Source organism: Hyposmocoma kahamanoa, unplaced genomic scaffold (assembly GCF_003589595.1).
Source record: "Hyposmocoma kahamanoa isolate Upper Pololo Valley unplaced genomic scaffold, ASM358959v1 117, whole genome shotgun sequence".
Classification (NCBI taxonomy): domain Eukaryota; kingdom Metazoa; phylum Arthropoda; class Insecta; order Lepidoptera; family Cosmopterigidae; genus Hyposmocoma; species Hyposmocoma kahamanoa.
In genome coordinates, this window is record NW_020653397.1 from 2734373 (window position 1) to 2740836 (window position 6464).

Sequence of the window (6464 nt, forward strand, 5' to 3'; positions counted from 1 at the left end):
TTGTATTAACAGTTTTTTTAAGAAAATTATAGTTTCATAATTTTGTATGTATGACGGGAATTTTCAACACAGCTTATTTGAATGTGTTGGTATTTTGTTCAATTCCACACATTGCAAGATGCAAACATCATCAAAATGCAGATCTCTTAAGTCATTATATGAAGTTAAATTACATATGTGCAGAGTAAATTCGCGTCAATATATAAAAGTTATTAACCTTTGTCGTGGGCATTGAAGAAGTTTTTACTAAACAACCGTGTCTTGTCTCTCTTTACAGTGCACATTTGTTGTTGAATGTAGACTTGGGAATAAGAATATATTGAAGCATTATTGTATTTAATAGTATATATGGTAAATGACTTTATTTATTGTTCCTAGCAGTTATGTTTATCGGAAATTTATATTTATGTTCTATGTTGCCTCTTTAAAAATAAATGCGAATTTGACCTCCACTGACCTGATGGCAAGTGACGATGTAGTCGACCATGGAGCATGCACACCTAAATAATGCCTATTCACTTTCATCTTGAAAAGATCCAAGTTATAACGTTACCAGGTCATCCTGACATCTATAAGGCTCAAAGTACATTACTGCGGGACGGAATGGCAGTGAATTTTTGTATTGTGTAACGTACTACGAGCATAAAAATCTCGTCTATCCTAGAATTTTCGCATAAATTGTAAATTGCAGTGTTAAATCTGTTTACCATTGTTGCCTACGGTGCACCAGAAAAGAAATGGTACACCGTGTGAGGAGGCTCCGTTTGTGAACCTCAAGAAGAATGATATAGTAATATTGGTGGTAGTAAAGATACCAATAATGTTAGATCTGTCTTTAGATGTGCTGTAGTGGGCTCTTATAGTAAGATGAAGTAGTCAAGTTATTTCTTTTTGAAGTAAATTTATTTATAACTTAAGAGCGGGTACACAAAGCAATGCAGTCGTTAATCGTCTACCTTAAACACGCGCGTGATTTTAATATCATGGCTCGCTCAAAAGTTCCCATTATACTGGCAGCTTTGCATCGCCGGATGGCAATGGACACCTGTTGAACCAACTACGAGAGTTTACTTCTACGATATTGTTAAAATTTGTTGAAAAATTCCCAAGTCTACAAACATGAATTGATAATTCGTAAAATTTAATATTATACGTATATAAATTTATTATTAACAAAAATGTAATGTTTGTGCCTTAACGATCATAATTACGGAAATCGAAATTATATACGAAACGAATAGGCTAATCATAGCATTTAATGATTCTTCAGACGTCATTGATTGGTGACGTGATAATAGCGTGGGGGACTTGATGTCATTAACATTAAGGAAGGTTTTCGTGTGACCGAGACGCTGCCAGTCTCGTTTATATTTGTCACTTTATGGTGGAAAATAAGATAGCTGATATGTTGTTCTCACTATGCTCAATAGATGGCGTTCACTGTACTTTAAAACGAACTAATTAAAAAAACGTAACTCTTGATTGAATGTTTAGAGGCGGCATCTGTTGGCACAATATTGAACTATGTAGTGGAGAATTACTGTTAAATCATATATCCTATATAAGGCCGAAAAACCGATTGGTCTGCTTACATGTAGCTGAGGTATTCAGTTTTTCAATGGAGGCTTATACTTTAGGTTCGGAAGTATAGGAGGTATACTTTAGGTTTGAATTTATCAAATTAAATAAACCGATCTTAGTTATTGTCAATTGAAGTTATTGTCCACGGAACCCTTTAACAGCCCATTTTCCAAAAGTGGTAGTAATTATATTGACTCTGGATATTTTTAAGATCTCGCCATCCAATTATCACGTCACTAATCGTAAACAAACTCGACTATTGAAATACTCAAAATGTTATTTAATGCATTTCCTGACAACGATCACAAAAATTTTCTTAATCAAAAAAATTGAGGCTAAAATTAATATATCGCTATCTTGCCATTGACTAAGATTTTGACTGATTTTTGTGCATCCTGAAAAGGGGCCGTCAATGAACGACTGTAGAACTATTTTATGAATACCCCCCGGCAGTCTTCGTCTTTCGGCTTTCGTCGGATTTCTATTTATTGCAATATAGTGCCGACCGGACGCACTTAGTCGAAAGTGTACTAGTTAATGTACTTCTGAATTCAAATTATTATAGATTATAAACATGAAAATTTATATTTCGGGCGTTCGGAAATCTGAATATAGCCGAGAGATATTAATAAAATAGTTATTTGGAGGGTACTAAACTTCTGAGGCTTTAGATTTGTTTATGACGCGAGATCAGCCTATATTGGTTGTTCTTTCTTCACAACCCTCGTCCTGGAGCCATGGTAGACTTAGCTTATTTACGTCTATTGAAGACCCTTGGTCTATAGTTTGTGGCGTTTTTAACGATGGCCCCTGATGGATTACGCTGTAGAGGTAGAAGAAATTATTCTAAGGAGAATCGAGAAAACAATTTTAGTTTTCGTACCTGATTACAAAACGCCACTATTGGTACGACGCATAATTTAATATTTAAATAAAAAAGCAATTGTATTGTATTTTTTGAAATTATTGAACGATTGAGGTTTTTTATGTTTATAGTAGTTAGTTATCTGTGATGCACTTGTCTTTTTTCACGTTAATTTATGTAGTTATTTCTATCACTCATGTATTTCTAACTGTTCGACGGCATGTCTGGTTAAACCAGCTCTGTGTGGAGCACGCGTGTCACACAGAAAAATGTCCCCAGAAAAAAGGTACCCCGTACTTATCATATTCTGATTTTACGGTAAATGTCGTCATTATTCGTGAACGGGTGAAAAGGTTTTAATCTAGGTGAAGGTTTTAAATTAAACTCCGTTCGTTAACTGAAAAAAAAACATTGTTTCAAGGAAAATTGCTAATGTAAGAAGTCGTAAGTTCGATGTCTGGTTTTATAAATGTAAAATTACAAAAAAGTAACATGTAAGTTTTGCATGAGTGGTAAATTTTGCATATTTTTTTAATGGTGGTGGCAATAGTCTGCTGTAAGTCATTAGTCAGAATGATCTCAAATATTGACTTGATTGCGTTGTATACCTACATGTTTGAATAATATTTTCATTAGTGATATATTCACGTATTTTCATATAAATTAATTTATATTTTTAATAACACTCGTGATTTCAAATCGAGTCAGTTATAAACCCTATTCGTTTATTAATTTGAACGTAAAATAAGTTGTCTATTGCCACCAAATTTTGTTCGCACGGTGTTTGGATTCTTTTAATATCTATTTCAGTACACTCTTTGAAATAGCTTTATATATTTTAGAATTAGTATTATAGGAAGGAAGAAAGGACCAAAAATATATATGACTGTAGAACAGTGAGATTTGGAATTGACGGATGAAACAATAAATGATTGCGATTATGTATCTAATTATCGCCTATAAGTCGCCATTTTGATTTAACTCATGAGGTGTGACATTATTTAATGTAATTTACTAACAACGACAGAAATATATTTTTTGCTGTTAACAAAAGGCAGCTAAAGAAGTAATATGTTGTTATCAAAAAGCAGAATAATTTTTGTAAAGTCGAATTTTTCGAATATACTGTAAATATTTATTGTAATGTTGATAGTATGAGGTTGTAAACCTTAGTTGTAAATACGTTCAAGGTTATACAAATCCAAAGTGTAAATGTTATCTATAAAAGTTTGCTTCTTGACTTTTTAGAAGGAAGTACAGTGGATGCCCTATTATACCTGACCCCCAACGGACCATTTGATTATGGGGCCTACTACCGTTCTCCGTTCGGACGGATCCGAAACAATTACTGTCAAATAATATTCGATCCGATCAAAAGGCAACGTCAAGTAAGAAGCTTCATTCGCATTATGTGACTGCCTCCGTGGCCGAATGGTTACCATGCCGGACTGCCACGCAGAGGTTCCACGTTCGATTCCCGGGCCGGGAGAAATATTTGTATGGTCTACATTTATTTCTCTCGTGAGCTTGGGTGTAATTTGTGGTTGTCTATGTGTGTGTCCATGGCACCCGCGACACAGGTTTTCCCTAGCGCGGGGCTATGTTGAGTGTGTGCGTTATTTATTATTATGCGTTTTTAATTTGATCGAGTATTACTTATTTGACAGTAATTATTTGCCCTCGGAATATCGGATGTCGGGTAAATAAATGTGAAAAAAAAGTGTTAAACAAGTTTGAAACTGATTTTCTTACGCCAATTTGATCTATAACGTATACTAATTAAGTACAGAATACAAAGGCTGCTGGCCCGTAATCTAACCCGTTTATCAATAATCACATTAGACGTAAATTATGAACCACTTTCTATGTAAAAAATTATTGAAAATCTACGGGGTCATTTATTTGTTTTCAGGTTACAATAGACCCATAAACATATAGTACCTTATAAACTAACATATATCATTTATTATTTTGGTTCTGTAAAAGTGCAATAAATATTTGATAATAAACATATTAATAAATGTTTGAAAAGTAATTAGTTTACTGTAGGTCAGACTTATTGCCAAAATAAATATTGTAACGCACGGTCAGTTGTAGTAGGATGTAAAACCGAAGTCGTTCTCTGCGTGACCAATGAATAAATACGGAACACACAAATATTTATCACCTACATTTTTTAATATAAAGATACATTTTTAATTTCATAATTCCCGGTCCCATAGCGACACGTACCTTTGCAAAGTACAAGAAATAGATTTCTCAACAGATGGCGCTACGGTAGAAAAGTCTTTAAAACAACCAAAACAAAGATCTGCAACAAGCACATAGAAAAATTCGTAAGGTCCCAATTTTTTATGTGAAATTACTCCTCTAGTTTGTTATAATAATTATTATTATTAATATAAAGATCGAACACTTAGAAAAAAAACAGTGAATAGCGACATCTCTAGCCGGGGCTGGTAGCTGTAAAGATATCTAAGTGGGTGACGAAATACTTTCGTAGATGGCGCTACGGCTAAAAAGTTGAAAAACGACAAGCACAGAAAAAATCGTGAGGTCCGCTGGTTCGTGGTTATGTGAAATTATTTCAATATAAGTTGCCATTATAGTTTGTTATAATTATTAATACAAAGATCGAATACTTTGGTGGGACATGATTTTTCAATCATAAATGCGTAAGAAAGCCCTCAGATCCGAAAGGTCAGTTAGGTCAGGTATCTTAGGCATCGACTGTACAATTTCCTAAAAAGCCAATTGGGAGATAATAGTGATACTGGATGGATGTATAGCGTATTACTTTGTGTGGCCAAAGCCGTTTATGGACAGTAAGCTGTACTTTTTTTTTCAATTACATGTGGTTAGTATACATGACGACAAATAAACCAAGTTAGGGTGTAGTTACACCAGCGGCATTCAAAATCGTGTAACTATGCACTGAGGTTCACGTATTTACAATTAAGTACACCTTGTAGAGCAGTTATATTAATGTTAAAAATAAATATATAAATTTAATGCTGTAGTCACAACGAAATCAAAGACTGCAAGTATTAAACAATAGAGTTTGACTTGTTATAAATTAATTATGTTTTTGTGTAATATTTTTTTACTTATTTAATCGTGTAATTGTAAGCGTGCATAATTGTTATTGATTCATTTATTTTTTGACAATTACTTTGTTGTAGGTGTATAATAAATAGGAAGTGATCGTAATTGCATTTACAAAGTTTAATGACATTTTAAATTGTTTTTCTACAAGTCATTAAATTTTGTAAATATTCCTCTCTAAGCTATGTAGTGCCTTCGACAGAACGTCCTTTTGTGATACAATATTTTCTTACATTGTATAGATTATTTCTTTTAATATACAAAGTAAAGATATTTTATGAGATGTTTTATTTTCACCAATTACCGTGGCTCCCACACCTGAAATCCCACGAGATTACGGTATAATTTTATTATGGTTCCTATATTCACGGGATTGATGTTTACTAACTTTGGAATGAAACTATTTTTCCGGATTTAAATCGCGTATATTTGTTTTTTCAAACAAACCGACGTTTCGGGCCCTTTACAGGTCCAATAAAAAATAGTTTCATTCCTATGTATAACAATCGCGAAAACCTAAGAACTCGATGTTTACTAACTTTGTCAAACATTCTATAAGATTCTAAAATATTTTTCCCATCCTGAATCGCCTCAGAAGATGTACTGTATGTACAAGGCAAAGAAATACTATTTATTTTCCAAATTCACAACGAAAAAAAAAACGCTACAATCAAAATCAAATAAATATTTATTAATTACGTATTGTACGTGTAATAGAACAGATTAAACCCAAAACAACTTTAGTTCTGAGATAAGAAACATCGCGTCTTTATTTAAAATTTCACCCAGTTACGCGTGCCCTATTACAGCGTGACCATGGCTGAGTTTTTGAAATTTGACTAGCCAGAAAAAGTCTCTATTTAGTCGGTCCACCGATCAAAAGTTATAAGGGTGTTTTACTGTCCACGCTGGA